Below are 19,448 nucleotides of genomic sequence, written 5' to 3' on the forward strand. Positions count from 1 at the left end.
GTCTTAGTACTGTGTCAAATGTCCTTGTTAGATTTTATGATGTTAAATCAAACTCATCGTATTTTTTTCTGTCAGGTTTTAGTTGACATTTTGCTCTTTTCTGTGAAAGCCAGTGTCTATTGGACCCATCCACCACTCATCCCACCCGCCCTACTTGGACTTTCGCCTCCTTAACTTTCATTCTTGCCCTGCTGTAATGGCGACCGACTGGGTGTCATGCTGACGTTAAAGGATGGCTTTTTTCGTCAGTGTCTGGTGTTTCTTTGGGGTGAGCCTTCATGTATGCCTTCAGGTTTGTGGTATTCTTACCAGCAGTTTTATAGCCACATTAGTTTCCATATGAAAAGCAATGCATTATTTTTTTCTAAGCCTGTTGTTAAAAAATGGACCCAAATATCACCTTGTCTCTCTCTCCCATGCCCTGTTGTTGTCACTGTTAACTTTAAAAAAAAAAAAAAACTGTATGCAACATTCAGAGCATATTTATGATTCAGAGTCTGAGGTGTGATTGTTTGCACTTGGCTCTCAACATGCAGGTGTCTGAGGTGGCATCTAACAGTGCAACAGTGCTAGCAACAGTGGTGACAGAGCTAAAACTTTTAACCATAGGGCGAACCAGAGGATTGGTGTTATGCTTCAACCCACAGAGAATCTCGGATTACAGCACACAGAAAGTTAGTTCAAGTGCAACTGTACAAGATTTATTTTTAAAAGATGCTAAGAATTACTATAAAATAGCAGTTTTATTGTTATAAAATTCAATAAAATGCAAACCCTGATGCTAAGACAGTAATATTATAATCCAAAGATGTAATGCTGGTTCTGGGCAAGAAAAAAGGTGCAATTAATAAAATAGGCTGTCTGTATATGAGCTAGTTCTTACCCAATTCTACTCCTCCAAAGAAACACCGTAGGCAAAACAAAAACACTCAGCAAAATACGACAATAAGCAAAGTAAACACTAAATAAAACAAAACAAAACCATGAGGCAAGAAAGAAGCTATAGGCAAAACACACTACAGGTAGGATTTACCCCGTCTCCTGCAGCTCCAAGCGCTCACTCTGCAGCTGCAACCTGGTGATCTGCAACTCGGACACTCAATCTGCTTCTTCATATGCTCAGTGCTGGGGTTATGTGTACCTCTAAGGGAATTCAAACTCCCTGTCTGCAAGTGGAACGGCGGTGGAGACGGCAGAGTGTGTGTCCCATGGAGTATTTAAAGTCAGATTCCCCAGATATGGCAATTAACGCTGCTGGACTGCGGTGCTGCTGTCTTCCTTATATGGAAAGTGAAGCTAAGCAGAGCAGGAAGTGATGTGTGAGGTGGGAGTGAACGGTCTTAACGGTGAAACTGGCTTAAGCAGGGACTATGCAGGTGTAAATGGGAAAAATACGGGAAGAGCCTGCTGCAGTAGCATGACTTTATTCTCCGCTCAGGACGCCATTACTCCACTACATCATCGCAAATAGTGGTTTGTTGATACATCAATTATCTGAATGTTGAATGAACCTTTAACAGATGTGGGAAAACTGCATTCTCCTACTCTGCACCTTGGACGTGGAACAATCTTCAAAATGACTTAAAATTAGAAACACCTATATGCACTGATGAATTCAAGGGCATCAGAAAGAATGTGGTGACAGAGACATGTGCTTGTTTTTCTTAAGAGGCGACTGTGTTTTAATAGTTGTTGATTTACTGTGGATTTTGGATTATATGTTGCATTTGTTGCATTTGAAATGTGTTTTGATTGGCTGCTACCTTGGCCAAGTCTCTCTCTCTCTCTCTCATGGTGGGAGCCCTTCTGTGCGAAGTTTGCATGTTCTCCCTGTGTCAGCGTGGGTTTCCTCCAGGTACTCCAGCTTCCTCCCACAGTCCAAAGACATGCAGGTTAACTGGTGACTCTAAATTGTCCGTAGGTGTGAATGTAAGTGTGAATGGTTGTCTGTCTCTATGTTTCAGCCCTGTGATAGTCTGGTGACCTGTCCAGGGTGTACACCACCTCTTGCCCAATGTCAGCTGGGATAGGCTCCAGCTCCCCTGCGAGCCCCAACATGATAAGCGGTATCGAAAAAAGAATGAATGAATCAAATTAACTTAAGTTAATGAGTCACTCCGAGTCCTCCTGACTGTGCCACACAGTACTGATGAAGGACTGAGGTTTTGAGGCGTCAACTTTTAATTTAATACCTGAAAATGTTTTATTTCAAAACATTAAATTTGACTCTTAAAGATTAAATATTATAAAGACATATTTAAGATTTGAAACCACGTTGTCAGGGCCTTTAAGCAGCAGTAGACGAGACAGGTTGAGAGAACTTCGGTGCACTAGGATTGGGTCAGTTGTATGTCAGAATGTGTCTTCCCACTAATGGACAAAGTAATTAATACTGTAGGAATGCGGACGTAAAGTAACGACCTCCAGGGGGCACTGAACTACCAAATTAACCTCAGGTCAACATAATTTACAAGACAGGGCGCGCAGATTCCAGACACTCTCTTGTCATTCCGACGCTCGTCTCACCAAGGTTGCTTTATTTCATATTTCTCGGTATGAGTCCTGCTACAATAGCAGCTACCTTCTCTGTCCTCTCTCTGTGTCCTTGCAGGAAGTATTCATTGAAAATCCGGCTGCCTTTAAAACTTTGAGTCTGGAAAGTGTGTGAGTGGGAGTATGGGTCAATCAATGTGCCGACATTTTTTGGCCAAATCTTCCATTCCGCTCCTTGTTTTGCCTCATAGGCTTGTGTTCATCATCGCTTCCTCCTCCTCTCCGGCGTGTCTCTTTCAGTTTACTTTTAATTCCGTCTTGTACTCCACTTTTCTCTGTACACTGTGTTTATTTCCTCACTCGTGCTGCGTCTCAGCCTCTTAATGGATTGATCTAAGTGCTCTCCCGGTGCTTTGCAGCTGCTTGTTGTTCTTTATTGCAGCAGAGGCTTGGCCTTAAGGCGATGTAGTTCCTTCTCTTATCCCGCAGTGGGGCAACGACTGATGCCCTTGATGAGATGGCCCTGCTGCACTCAGACTCATTAGCTAGCAGATGTGAGGTGTCACTGCATATCACAGCATCAGGTACCGGTGGACACCTTTTTGCCAGAGTGTGAATAATATATCAGATTTTGTTTACAGGCTCCTCTCTCGTCAGACATTATGCAGTCGGTACCAGACTTCCACTATCTGGCGCTGTACAAACTCAAGAGCCACCAACTCGCCCGAGGACAGGTAACACTGCCAGAATACTTCCAGTGTTCTCTATCACCTTGCATTCAAGTTTACAGTCGTCTAACTATGCGTGGTGACACCGCCCTCTGCAAGACACGCTGGGAGTCGCTGCATAGGACGTGTCACAGCGTTTGATAAAATCTCAGAGGACAATCTCAACAACAGAGGAGGTGTGTGTCCTCTGGCCTGCCTCCAAATCCTGTTTGGATGGAGAAACTGATTAGAGCATCCCTATGTGAAGAGGCCAAATCAGATCATGTTTGCCGCTCCCAGTTTGATTAGGGATTAATTGAAATAGGAACCAAGCCTCCTGGGAGTCGGGTAGAAATAACAAGGGTTACAAAGCTCCACACACACTTCACCTTCCTCTCTGTCTTGCTTTATTGCTATCTTTGGTTTGGCTATTCCGCCCTAACAATCTCTCATCAAAGATGGAAGAACAAAAACACTCGCATGCATAGTCATCCATACTAATTGCTCATATTAATATGCTGCTGGCTTTCTTAAAATATCCTACATTTGGTTGACTTCAATGCCTGTAAGTTTATTTATCTCTGTGCTTCATATAGCATGCCTGGCCTTAACAGGGATGATAGAGATGTGGGGCGTCTTAGCCTTAAAACAAAGCTGATTTGTTTTGAAATTATGGAAATAATCTCTCGTTGTCAGGTTTGAGTTGCACAGATAAGCAAGTATATGTATAAGCAAGCAAGATGGACACGCTGCAGGTTATGTTGGAACATAGAGACACATAGTTTAAAGGGGCATAGTGCTGTTAATCACTCTAGATTGTTTTGGTTTAAGTTGCTAAGTGCTGGAGATATCTACCATAGAGATTTCTGCCGTCTCTCAAATATAACAGAGCTAGGTGGCATTCAGCTAATAGTGCTCAAAGCATCATAACTCAACAGCAATGTCTCTTTCCAGAAATCATGACCTGGTTGATCAAGATAATCCACAGACCTTGTTGTGAGCAGTTTCATGTAGGAACTATTTTCTTTTTACTGAACTACAGCCACCAACTGTATCACTGCGCAGAGGGAAGAGTGCATCTACTCATGGACGAGAGGCTTATAGAAATCTGGACAAACAGCGCTGCTCAGAGAAAAACAAAGGCAGAATAAACCACGCCATACAGCCTATATGTCCTGTACTTGCTTTTAGAAGTCTATCACTGTCCGCTCTTTCTGTAGTGTACAGAATATTGATTTCTGCTCACACATCAGCCATGTATCTTGTGTTGGGAAGCTGCCACCCGTAGATGTCCTGTATGACAGTGACCGCCTTGTCAGATGCAGCGGATGGTTTCACCACATAAGCTTTGGTGTATGCTTTATTTGCATTTGTCATTGGGTAAAAAGAAAATAGTTGCTGCTCACAACAAGGTCTGTGGATTATCTTGAGTAAATAGGTCATGATTTCTGGAAAGAGACATTGCTGTATTTTTTGGCACTTTGAGCACCACAAGCTGTGTGCCATCTAGTTTAATTACATTGGAGAGAAAGCAGACATCTCTACAGCTGATATCTTCAACATTCGGCAACTCATGGCAACAACTCAGATTGATAAATTGCACTACAACTAAGAGGAAAAATATGTATTTTTGATGTTGTTGTGAACTGTGTTTGTGTGTTCCACTGTAACTTGCGGCATGTCTTGCTAACTATCGTACACAGTGGTAACTAACTTTCAAGTAAATAATTTTCAACAGCACTACAATTGCCAATCATATCATTGCGCAGAAGGAAGTGTGCATCTGTTCATGGATGAGAGGCCCATGCTTGTGACAACCCAAGATGTAAATATTAATCTTGTGGTCCTCTGCTGAACTGTAACGTTAGCTAGCTTGGTGGTGCTAGGTGAGCTAGCAGTAGATGCATGCTTCCTTCTGTGCGCTGATATGGTTGGCAGATGTAGCTCAGTAGAAAGAAAATAGATCACACTGAGGTCTGTAGGTTATCTTGAGTAATCAGGAAGTCATTTCTGGACAGAGAAATTGATTTTGAGTTTTTAATTGTATTGATTTGGTGCTTTGAGCACCACAAGCCGAGTGCCATCTAGTTCCATTGTAGATGAGAGAAGGTAGACATCTTTACGGCTGATATCTCCAACACTCGGCAACTCACACCGAAACAATCTAGACTGATAAATAGCACTACATCTAAGAATTAAAAAATGTGTATTTTTTGATATGGGGGTGAACTGTCCCTTTAATCTTTTCCTTACAATGTGGCTCTTGTATTTTTTGTTTATGTAAAAGCTAAAAAAAGACACCATCTTCTGAACTCCTATGTACGATGTATCACTTTTACTACAGCCCCATGAACATCACTTCACCATGTGGAGTAATCAAGAGCTTGACCTGCCGTGCCTCGTTGCATAGCGGGGGTCTTAGTCAATTAGCAAGGCCTTAATCTTCATGATGGGAAATGGGTTTATGAAATAAGTTAATATGCAGTAGTTCTGTTTTCACTTGGATGTTATTTTTATACTTATTCTATTAATTTCATCTCGACAGCCAGATTCCATAATCATCATCATATACCACTTAGAATAATTTACATGTAGTAGCAAAGACAGGTTATGTAATAATTTTTTAAAGAATAGCAACTGACTGACTGGAATTGATATAAAGCTTCGTGTGCGTCCATTAAACGCCCATCGCCCACGTCCATTAAAAACTTGATATAAACAGCAGTTGGTCTAAGTGCTCTTGAACAGTCACTGAATAAGTTGAAACCCCTCCGACCTCCTTTCCCCTCAGCAGGGGTGATATTAGTATTGTATTACACTGTGAGAACTGCCTGATGCTCAGCCATTGTAAAAGGCTTGATTGCTGTCGTGCCGTTTAATATGGGTCTACTACCGCCAGGGTTGCTCCATAAATCTCCCTCGTTCAGCTGCTTCTGCTCCTCTGATCCTCTGTTCTCCTTTTGATGGAAGCCATTGACCAGACACATTAATAAGAAGAAGTGCTTTAGTCACGCCCCATAAAGTTACACTTTGCAGTCGTTAGAAAACACTGGGAGGAAATCATTTGTCGTGTTTTTGATGTGAAGTCTCTCAAAGACAACAGAGAGTCTCTGATGAAAGACAAGACAAGCAAACAATTTGGGCTCTCAAGTGTTCCGAGGTGCCAGAATATATATTTGAAATTAGTTTTTGTTTTTTGACATACAAATTTATCACATTATCTTTGATCGTTCATCATGATCGGGTACAGCGCTGGCTGCATGGTTGATGATTTGCCATCTGCAAATTAGCATAGCCAGCTTCTGTTAGCAGTGAGATATTTGCTGTGTTAAGTATGTGTGTCTTAGTCAGTGAGTCAGTGTCTGAGCTTTTATTTGCTGCCTGATATCTTTGGATTTGCATCCTCAATGGAGAGTTTTACCCTGAATGCAGACTGTCAGTGTGAATGGAGCATACATGCATGTGTCCTCTCTGAGGATTGTGGTACTTTATTCACTTACTTTCATTTATTTATTCCCATCTCGGTGCCTTTGTATGTAGTATGTGTGCATTTGTGTAAATGACTGTGTCCTTGAGGGCTGTGGACCTGAGTGTAAATGTGAGGATGTGTATTAATGCCTGTGTGTTTCTCTTCTCTCTCTCAGGACGAGCAGTCCCATCCGTCTTCTGCGCTCAGTAATGGGGGCTCGGAGTGGCTTGCGCTCGGCCCCCTGATCCGTCCTCATTTGGTTGGCATTTCGTTACGGGCCAGACACTCTTCCTGTGACACGGAAAGAAACCCACACTACCCCCCCTCTCCTCTCCAGCTGCCATCCTCTCCACTATTTCTCTTTTCCTTTCCTTTCTCCTTGCTGCTTTCTTTCTCACTTTGTCTGACAGAAACAAACACACACACACACACACACACACACACGGACATACACACAACTTCTTCCCTTGTCTGCATCTCAGCTTTCTCACCACAACCACAGGATGAGGCAAAATGAGGACAAATTGATATGAATCCCAAGGAAAAGAAACCAGGGGGTAAAAAAAAGAAAAGAAAAGAAAGAAATGTAGCGGCGCCCGTCTGCAAGGCAACTGTAAGCATAAATTCACTGATGTACTGCTGTGGTGTTCACTCTGTAAGTGTGTCCATTCCTCATTATGATGCCCATAACGGGAAGAACTTCTAGGACAAACCAATGTCACACGCCAGCGTCAGATGCTGTGGATCATCTTTGATTTTGAATTCACCATCAATATAAATTCCCAATAAAATGATAGCGGCAATTTAATTTCGCCTCAGTGGCTCCTCAAAGCTCTGCAGCTCTGACTGATGTCTCCATAGTGGACTTAAAAAGGGGGTATGAAATACAAATAAAGGCGAGTAAAGTCGACCCGATAGATGTGATCTGCCTCGCCTGGCCAAGGATAATGCATACAGGCGGTGTGCTGCAATGCACGCTGCGGCTGAATACCCTGTGGCTTAAAACAGGAGCCGACAGCAGCCCCATCTCGGTTAAAGGCAATTCCCCTTCATAGTGCTTCTCTAGCCCTGAGCTGCTAGGTCCAAAACAAAGCCAGTCAATCTAATCATGAGAAAAGGTGAGCGGGGAGGGCAGAAGAAAGAAAGGGATGGAGGGAGGCAGAGAGAGCCTTTCTGTGTATGTGTGCATCTGTGCATGAGAGGGAGAGAGTGAGTGGGAGCTCGGGCTCTGCTACATCAATCCTATGAACTTACAGGCCCCTGCCTGGCTCTCAGAGGTGTTTATGTGTCTAAAACCCAGAATCATCCTGTCCACTGCTCGCTCTGTCTGAGAGAAAAACTGTGGGAGATGCTGTTTTTCACCAGCCCACTCTTAAACCTCTCCTGTGTTTCAGCCTTGCAATAAGGGCATCTTCCTTTTTGCATATAGCGCCTGCATATGTAGTGCATCTGCAAATGTGTGCTTACACAGACCCACACTTTGAAATTATATGTACCCTTTAAACCCCAGAGCACATCAACATGTGCACAAAACACACACAGAGGCATGCACATGCACACTTTTTGGTTTTCTCTGCAGCGCATGGGAATAAAGGTCCATTGTGTAGGTGTGTGAGGTGAGGTGAGCGCTCAAGTCTAGTCAGCACAACATGGCTTCGCCGAGCTGCTGGATAGCCCTGCTGCTGAGCACTGCAAGTACAGTACATCTCAATTTGTTCTGGGAGGGATCAAATTCTACTGCCTTGCAAATCTTAGCAAGCAGCGGGCGAAGCACACAATGAATAAATGGAGAACGTTGGGAAATATAATAGAGCTGTGTTTGAACCACTAGAATCCAACCGGAGCCTGGGTATCTGTATCCATAAACTACCTGCAGGGAGTCTGGCTAGGCTGGATGTGAAATAAATCAATGAGATTCAGGATAATTACAGGCTGAATATCATGCAAAATTGCTTATGATATTCACATCTCTTTTAGATGAAAGGCAGATTCGCTGTAAACATCTTTGTGCAGGTGAATAATAAAACTTTCCTCTCCTCCGCCGCGACAGTTCATACAAGTCTGAAGCCTTATTAAAAATCACAACCTCCTGATGGATGTTATTAATCTTTCATTCGGAAGCGACCTGAGACAGAAAAGGATAAAGTCCTTAAAGGTCTGGAGAAGGTTGAAGAGCAGAGGTTGAGAAAGGACAACTCTATCCTAATTACCGTCATCACTCACTCTTTCCCCTAATGTATCTGATAGTCTTCAGGAAATGAAAAACCTCATCACTAATAACTGATATCACCTAGCTGAGGTGGAGTTTTACCAAGCGAGACAATTTCTTGTGGATATTTTATCACTTTTTTTTTTTTCTCTTCAAGGTGGTCAGAGGTGAAATTAATCAGCATTTGTTTGCAGAAAGTAAAGGGCATGTTGACAAACCAGAATTTAAGTCAGAAGGGTTAATGACTGATTAACATTCATTTAAAAAGGTAAGTTGTTCACATTGTGACCTTTGGTTTCACATGGCCAGTTTGGTGTTGAATAGTTCATGCATTATTTTCATGCGAACAGAATAGGAAAGCTTCTAACCACTGGGGACATACAGGGTGACAAAAAAGTGGAAGCAGTGAGTCTGCTTTCAAGTAAGCTGCAACCGTTAGCATGTGTGGCTAACTAGCTTATTACTTAGCTTATCTTGAAAAGCAGGAGATATGTAATGAGCTTCCTATATTCTTTTGTGGGCTTTCTAGCAACATTCTAGGCGTATCAGCCAAACTTGTGTTAGACAGCTTTATGTAAGGAAAACTCACCTGTTATCCCTTAAATTCTGTTCTCTTGTAAAGGTGAGACATACAGTTTAAAACTATGAACTGTTTGTGTTTGTTTGTTTTTGTTTTTACTTTATTTCTTGTAAGAATTCTAAACGATTGATATTATTGATATTATAAATATCTAACTTTCAGCTTTTGTAGAACTGCACTCATTGATGTTTTCCGCTCTCATGTATTGTTGTATTCTGGTTTTATACCTGACGTTTTCTGTCCATTGTATTGTTGAACATTAAAAAACAACAACAACAACAAAACAAACACCTGTTGAAATTGTCATGGTGCCTAAAAACTCACAGCAGCAGTTCTTTATCCTGTCAAGACCAATTAGCCTATTTAACGACAACACCAAGTTAAAACTCCAAGTCGCCAGCTCCTCGTGTCAATGTGAAGAACACTCGAATTTTCGTAGCTTTTGTTTATATTCATTTTTTCGTTTTGATTCAATACATTAAAGAGCAGCTAACTTAATAAAAACACAGTAACTCAAGTTTCCAAAGAGATCTCCAAAACCATTAAGATGTTCGGACAATGTATTTTTGGACGAAAGGTTTGTATCTATCTTTCTGTAGATCCATTGCTTTTAGCATGACCTTGTGAAATATTCACTAGCAAGGACCATGACCAACAATATATCGTTTAAATGTTTATTGTAATTCAGGAGGTGTTAGTTGTTGAGGAATGGTGAATGGATGTAAGTGGGGGTGAAGGTGGAAGAGGAATGTCTTCTGTTAGGATGGTTTGGGAGGATGAACTGGATACTGGGCGGAGGGAGACTCAGTGTGGGGGTTCCGTCTTGGGTATTTTCCTACCCAAGCAGATTACGGGCCCCCCAGGCTGTACCTAGAAAGAGACATGGGAGAGGTATGCACCAGACTGAATAAGGAGAGATGGGAAAGAGAGGGAAGAGGATGAAGGAATGCTGGTAGGGATGAGGTAGGGAGGATGATGGATGAAGGGAAGGGAAAGCTGCTAGCATTGCCCTGGTTCCCTCGACAAAAGCTGATGGGACTTTCCCATTATTTTTGATTATTGCAGAAAAAAATTTCATAAAAATTTCAAAAAATTGTCATCTAATAGTATGTAAAAAAATAGAAAAGTATAGCAAAAATGTTGTATGTGAAATAATTATCAATAAATCGTATAATGTGACTAAACATATGTATACTATATCAAAAAATATCATAGTATAGTATGTCAAAAACATGTCATTGTAAAGTATGTAAAAAAGAATTGCAAAAGTATAGTATGTCAAAAAACTTGTCATAGTATAATATGTCAAAGAATATCATAGTATGGTATGTCAGACTATATCATAGTATAGTAAGTCAAAAAAATTATAAAAGTATAGTGTGTCAAAAAATCATTATAGTATAGTATGTAAAATAATATAGTATAGTATATCAAAAAATATCATAGTATAGTATGTCAAAAAATCATCATAGTATAATATGTCAAAAAAAACTGTCATAGTATAGTATGTCAAAAAAATATAGTATAGTATGTCAAAAAAATATAGTATAGTATGTCAAGAAATGTCATAGTATAGTACATCAAAAAATGTCATAGTGTAGTATGTCAAAAAATAACATAGTATAGTATGTTAAAAAAAACTGTTATAGTAAAGTATGTAAAAAAAAAAGATCATAATATAGTATGTGAAAAGAACTGGATAGTATAGTATGTCAAAAATATCACAGTATAATATGTGAAAAAAATGCCATAGTATAATATGTCAAAAAAATAGTATAGTATGTTGATAAAATATAGTATAGTATGTGGAAAAAATATCATTGTATAGTATGTGAAAAAAGTATCATAGCATAGTATGTCATAAAAATATCATAGTATAGTATGCGAAAAAATGTCTTAGTATAGTATGTCAATTTTTTATAGTATTATTTGTTTAAAAATGTCATAGTATAATATGTCAAAAGAAGTCATAGTATAGGTTCTCAAAAAATATAGTATAGTATGTCAAAAAAAATTGTCATAGTATAGTATGTAAGAAAATATAGTATGTCAAGAAATGTCATAGTATAATATGTCAAAAAAATCATAGATAAGTATGTCAAAAAATGTCATAGTATAGAATGTCGTCAAAATTTCACAAAAATGTCATAATGTAGTATGTCGTCTAAATTTCATTAAAACTGGTAATAGTATAGTATGTGTATGTTGTCAGAATTTCATTAAAAATGTCACAGTAAAGTATGTCGTCAAAATGTCATAAAAAATGTCATGGTATACCATGTCGTCAAAATTTCATAAAAATGTCATAAAAAATGTCATGGTATACCATGTCGTCAAAATTTCATAAAAATGTCATAGTATAGGATGTCAAAAAATATAGTATAGTATGTCAAGAAATGTCATAGTATAGTATGTCAAAAAAATCATCATAGATTACTATGTCAAAAAAAACCTGTCATAGTATAGTATGTCAAAAATTATAGTATGTCACGAAATGTCATAGAATAGTATATAAAAAAATGTCATAGTATAGGATGTCAAAAAAATATAGTATAGTATGTCAAAAAAATATTGTATAGTATGTCAAAAAAATCATCATAGTATAGTATGTCAAAAAATATCATAGTATAGTATGTCAAAAAATATCATTGTATATTATGTAAAAACAAATGTCATAATATAGTATGTTGTCAAAATTTAATTAAAAATGTCATAGTATAGTATGTTGCCAAAATTTCATTAAAAATGTCATAGTATAGTATATTGTCAAAATTTTATAAAAAATGGCATAGTATAGTATGTCATCAAAATTTCATTAAAAATGTCATAGTATAGTATGTTGTCAAAATTTCATTAAAAATGTCCTAGTATAGTATGTCGTCAAAATTTCATAAAAAATGTCATAGTATAGTATGTTGTCAAAATTTCACAAAAATGTCATAATATAGTATGTCGTCTAAATTTCATTAAAAAATGTAATAGTATAGTATGTGTATGTTGTCAGAATTTCATTAAAAATGTCATAGTATACCATGTCGTCAAAATTTCATAAAAATGTCATAGTATAGCATGTCAAAAATTATAGTATAGTATGTCAAGAAATGTCATAATATAGTATGTCAAAAAAAAACTGTCATAGTATAATATGTCAAAAATTATAGTATGTCACGAAATGTCATAGAATAGTATATCAAAAAATGTCATAGTATAGGATGTCAAAAAAAATCATCATAGTATAGTATGTAAAAAAAATGGCATAGTATAGTATGTAAAAAACTTTCATAGTATAGTATGTAAAAAAAATATTGTATAGTATGTCAAAAAATCATCATAGTATAGTATGTCAAAAAATATCATAGTATAGGATGTCAAAAAATCATCATAGTATAGTATGTTAAAAAATATCATAGTATAGTATGTCAAAAAAATATAGTATAGTATGTCAAAAAAATATCATTGTATAGTATGTCAAAAAAAATATCATAATATAGCATGTTGTCAAAATTTCATGAAAAATGACATAGTATAGCATGTCGTCAAAATTTCATGAAAGACGTCATAGTATAGCATGTCGTCCAAAATTCTTAAAAAATGTCATAGTATAGTATGTCGTCAAAATTTCATAAAGATGTCATAGTATAGCATGGTGTCAAAATTTCATAAAAAATGTTATAGTACAGTATGTCGTCAAAATTTCATAAATATTATCATAGTATTTCATGTCGTCAAAATTTCATAAAAAATGTCACAGTATAGCATGACGTCAAAACTTCATAAAACATATCATAGTATGGTATGACGTGAAAATTTCATTGAAAATGTCACAGTATAGCATGTTGTCAAAATTTCATAAAAAAGTGTCATGATATAGCATGTTGTCAAAATTTCATTAAAAATGTCATAGTATAGCATGTTGTGAAAATTTCATTAAAAATGTCACTGTATAGCATGTTGTCAAAATTTCATTAAAAAAGTCATACTATAGCATGTCGCCAAAATTTCATTAAAAATGTCATAGTATAGTATATCGTCAAAATTTCATAATATAGTATAGCATGTCATCAAAATTTCATAAAAAATGTCATAGTATAGTATGTCATCAAAATTTCATAAAAAAATGTCATGGTATAGTATGTCGTCAAAATTTCATAAATATTATCATAGTATAGTATGACGTCGAAATTTCATTAAAAAAGTCATAGTATAGCATGTCATCAAAGTTTCATAAATATTATCATAGTGTAGCATGACGTCAAAATTTCATTAAAAATGTCATAGTATAGCATGTCGTCAAAATTTCATAAAAAAATGTCATAGTATAGTATGTCGTCAAAATGTAATAAAAATGTCATAGTATATTATGTCGTCAAAATTTCATAAAAAAATGTCATAGTATAGTATGTCGTCAAAATGTAATAAAAATGTCATAGTATATTATGTCGTCAAAATTTAATAAAAGGTCATAATATAGTATGTCATCAAAATTTCATAAATCTTATAGTATTTCATGTCATCAAAATTTCATAAAAAATATCATAGTGTAGTATGTCATCAAAATTTCATAAAAAATGTCATGGTATAGTATGTCGTCAAAATTTCATAAATATTATCATAGTATAGTATGATGTCAAAATTTCATTAAAAAGTCATAGTATAGCATGTCGTCAAAATTTCATAAAAAATGTCATAGTACAGTATGTCGACTAAATTTCATAAACATTATCATAGTATAGTATGTTGTCAAAATTTCATAAAAAATATCATAGTATAGTATGTCGTCAAAATTTCATTGAAAATGTCATAGTATATCATGTCGTCAAAATTTCATTACAATTGTCATACTGTAGTATGTTGTCAAAATTATCCTAAAAAATGTCATAGTACAGTATATTAAAAAAAATTGTCATAGTACAGTGTGTCAAAAAATTGTCAAAGAATAATATGTCAAATAATATCATAGTATTGCATGTCAAAAAATGTCATAGTATGTCCAAAAAAATCATGGTATTTTATGTCGAAAAATATCATAGTATAGTATGTCAAAAAATTGTCCTAGTACAGTATGTTCAAAAATACAATAGCATAGTGTGTCAACAAAATTGTCACAGTATCGTATGTCAACAAATATCATAGTATAGTATGTCAAAAAACTCATGTCATAGTATAGCTTATGTCCAAAGAATTGTCATAATATAGTATGTTAAAAAATACCAGAGTATAGTATGTCAAAAAAAATTATCATAGTATAATGTGTCCAAAAAAAAAAAATAGTATAGCAAAGTATGTCAAAAAAACTATGTCATAGCACAGTATGTAAAAAAAGTCATCATAGTAAAGTATGTCAAAAAAATATCATAGAATAGTATGTCAAAAAATTGTCATAGTTTTGTATGTTAAAAAATTCCATAATATAGTATGTCTAAAAATACCATAGTATGGTATATCAAAAAAATGATCATAGTATAGTACTTGAAAAGAACTACATAGTATAGTCTGTAAAAATATCATAGTATAGTATGTGAAAAAAGGCATAGTATAGTGTGTTTAAAAAAATACAGTCTAGTATGTGAAAAAATGTCATAGTATATGTCAAAAAATATTATAGTATAGTATGTGAAAAAAAATGATCATAGTATAGTACTTGAAAAGAACTACATAGTATAGTCTGTAAAAATATCATAGTATAGTATGTGAAAAAAGCATAGTATAGTGTGTTTAAAAAAAATACAGTCTAATATGTGAAAAAATGTCATAGGATATGTCAAAAAATATCATAGTATAGTATGTGAAAAATATCATTGTATAGTATGTAAAAAAATATTATATTATAGTATGTGAAAAAAATGTCATAGTATAGTATGTCAAAAAATCATCATAGTATAGTATGTAAAAAAATACCATAGTATAGTATGTCCAAAAAAAAAATCATAGTATAGTATGTGAAAAAATATCATAGTATAGTATGTCAAAAAGAATATATTATAGTATGTCCAAAAAAATCATCATAGTATAGTATGTCAAAAAATATGATAGTATAGTATGTAAAAAAAATATCATAGTATAGTATGTCAAAAAATACCATAGTATGTAAAAAAAAATGCCATAGTGTAGTATGTCAAAAAAATCATCATAGTATAGTATGCCAAAAAATATCATAGTATTTAATAAAATGCCATAGTATAGTATGTCAAAAAAAATCATAGTATAGTGTGTCAAAAAAATCATCATAGTATAGTGTCAAAAAAAATATCATAGTAAAGTATGTCAAAAAAACAAATAAAATCATAGTATAGTATGTCAAAAAATATCATAGTATAGTATGTCAAAAATATCATAGTATAGTATGTTTAAAAATATCACAGTATAGAATGCCAAAAAATATCATAGTATAGTATGTCAAAAAATACCATAGTATAGTATGTCAAAAAATATCATAGTATAGTATGTCAAAAATATCATAGTATAGTATGTCAAAAAATATCATAGTATAGTATTTCAAAAAATATCATAGTATAGTATGTCAAAAATACCATAGTATAGTAGGTCAAAAAATATCATAGTATTTAAAAAAATGCCATAGTGTAGTATTATTACTTTCAATAATGTTGTTGTAAGCTACTGTCATTACCTGCATCTCTCTCTCTCTCTCTCTCTCATTGTGTCATGCGGATTACTGTTAATTTATTATGCTGATCTGTTCTGTACGACATCTATTGCACGTCTGTCCGTCCTGGAAGAGGGATCCCTTCTCAGTTGCTCTTCCTGAGGTTTCTGCCGTTTCTTTTCCCCGTTAAAGGGTTTTTTTGGGGGGAGTATCACAGTATAGTGTGTCAAAAAATATCATAGTAAAGTATGTCCAAAAAAAAAAAATCATAGTATAGTATGTCAAAAAAAATATATCATTGTATAGTATGTAAAAAAATATCATAGTATAGTATGTAAAAAAAATATCATAGTATAGTATGTCAAAAAACAACAACATAGTATAGTAGGTCAAAAAATATCAAAGTATAGTATGTCAAGAAATACCATAGTACAGTTTGTCAACAAATATTATAGTATAGTATGTAAAAAAATATCATAGTATAGTAGGTCAAAAAATATCATAGTATAGTGTCAAAAAATATCATAGTATAGTATGTAAAAAAAACATAGTATAGTAGGTCAAAAAATATCATAGTATAGTGTCAAAAAATACCATAGTATTGTATGTCAAAAAAATATCATAGTATAGTATGTCATACAAAGTGTCATAGTATAGTTTGAAATAAAAATAGTACGGAATACCATAATCACTTTTGGTGGGAATTTGGCAGTTTAATGTGAAAAGTGAGTTGGACAAATTATTGTGTTTTATATGTGCACTTTTCTTGTGCTGCCCTCAATCATATGCTGGCTCTTTAAATTAGCACTCAGTCATCAAAACTTTGAGAATCGCTGGTATAGTCTTCTCTCTTACTTCCTAAGACACTTTGCTGTAGATCAATAGCTCATCACAAGGCCCATTAGCAGAGAGGATGAATCTAATGGGGTGGTGAAATGAAGAGTTGGTTTAATCCAAAGCAGTAAAGCCTGATTCTGATTGTTAGTTGTAAAGAAGTATAGAAGGATGGGTTACTGGCTTCTTTTTTTGTAGGTAGGGTACAAATTAACACTGATTAATCCCCTTAACAGCTTTTGTGATCGACTTGACTTTGTATTCACATATGTTGTTTTCAGTGTAATTGCAAGGTGATCAAAGTTTGACAGAAAAAGATAGCTGGAAGCAAGAAGGTGTATTTTAGAGACACAGCTAGACTCCTGTCTTTGTGATATTAATATTTCATTTTGTTGAATGATGCAGGTAATCAGTCTTCTAAGGAGCAAATGAGTGTTTTTTTATTGTGATGTTATCTTCTCACACATAAGAGCCATTAATACCAGAGTTTTACAAAACATGGTGATTGCTTTCCTGGACCCAGTAATGATCGTGAAGTAAAACAGGTGCCCAGTCATTACACTTCCTCATTCTCCATTGTTTTCTAGTTAAAGGTAATCAATTTTCTTATGAGCATGAATCCCTTAAGCCTCTGCTGAGTGCTTTCATTAATCAAGCAGACAAACCATACCTTGGAGGGATGCTCGGTCCTGTGCTGTAAATCCTGGAAATGGCAGTAAGACAACAAAAACTTTATAATGTGTAAAAATGAAAGATGTTACAGCACCGGAAGAGGCAATAATGGGAGGAACTCCCTCTGCCTTGATTTGTCTCACGCCTGTATCCATCTCCACCGTCGCCTCTCCTCCATGTGTCGACTTCTTTCTTTCTCTCTCACATCTCCTCCCGTCCTGTGACTCATGAGGGGCTTCATTTGTCATCCAGCAGGTGATGAGTGCAGTGTTTTTCAGCCTGACCTCTACTCTGTCTCTAATCAGCTATGCTGCTTCATGCTCCCACAACCAAGACTGAGACCTGGGTCACAATAATATATGAAAACACTCTTTCAGTTTGTTGAAGCCCACTACCTGTGCTTTATTTTCCACATTTCGGCCTGTAATAAACGGTAAACATTTAAAGCTGTCACACAGACAATACAGCATGTAAAAGAAAAATAGTTTGCACGTGTGTAATTGACAACTTACCTGTCACAATATAAATGATCTTAATGCAATAGACTTCATCCATGCGGTGAGTCAAACAGGTAAAAACAAACACACTTGGAGATAATTATGCAAATGCTAATTTATTCCATTTATTCCAGTTTGATACAGTCACACCAACAGTATTACACACATACATGAGTTATTAAATAGCAGCTACATTAGTCCCAGAACATGCATATTCACCACCTACTCTTCACACACATTACATCTCCTTGGCCCTGACAGCGTGTCTGTAAATTAGTGTCTGTCGGTCAAAAAACTTTCATATCACATCTCAAGCCTTCACAGTCAGACACCACTGCCTATCATCCTGACGCAAGTCATGTCTTTTGTTAAAAGTCTAAGCTAACCCGTCGCTGTCAGGCGGCATGGTTTTAGTCATTCAGTCTCTTTGCTTGACCGGTCACAGCAAAAAGCAAAGCAGCAGGACAGCAGATGAGGTAATGGAATAAAAGATGAATAGCAGCCCTTTGCAGAAATTAAAAAGTACATATATATATATATATATATATATATATATATATATATATATATATTGTAGAATTATGACATCAGTGTCAATGGATATTTAACTTTCAAACATTCAAAGTCTTTCTAAAAAGGCAGGTGTACACATTCATACCAACAAGGCCATCTGTGTCCTTTCAGAACGTGTGAAAAGGTTTTTTTTTTCCTTTTTTTAAAAACCTGTGCAAATAAACTCTAATGGAAAAAGCCTTATCTTGAAAATAATGTAGGTCTGTGACAGGGGATTATGGGAAAATGTCAGATGAAATCCAACCTCCAAAGAGGCCTGAACAAAGATCACGTGTACAGCATGGAGCGTATTACTTACAAAAGTAATAATTTATCCCTTTAGGGTTGAAATCAAGTCTCCCCTGAAACAGGAAAGATGTGTTTGTGCAAGGAATGATGTCATGAAAACATATCCATGTCATTATCTCACATTGCTCCGGTGGTGGAAAATAACACATTTACACAGACACCTTTGAGACGCTAGTATAGTCACTTCAACCTGAAATAACAGATTTTTTGGCCACTTGGGGGCAGTAAAGACAATTTGTAAACACTTATATGATGATGTAGCAAACTTGTCAGCTAACAGTTGTTTATTTACACATTCACTGATTATGACGGAACTTCATTCATTTCTAGCCATGTTTCTGGCAATGTGACCAAACATTCACTCTCCTTTTAGCTCTGTTTTTGGTCACTACCAACCCCTGAGGGAAATGTGTGTCTCTTTACCTCCTTAATGCTTCACTCTGTTTACCAGCCAGTCTCTAACTGTGTCTGTGTCCGAGACTGAGGGAGGAATCGGTTCAGGTTAGGTGACATTTGGAAATA

This window comes from Epinephelus lanceolatus, chromosome 20 (assembly GCF_041903045.1).
Source record: "Epinephelus lanceolatus isolate andai-2023 chromosome 20, ASM4190304v1, whole genome shotgun sequence".
In the NCBI taxonomy this organism is placed as follows: domain Eukaryota; kingdom Metazoa; phylum Chordata; class Actinopteri; order Perciformes; family Serranidae; genus Epinephelus; species Epinephelus lanceolatus.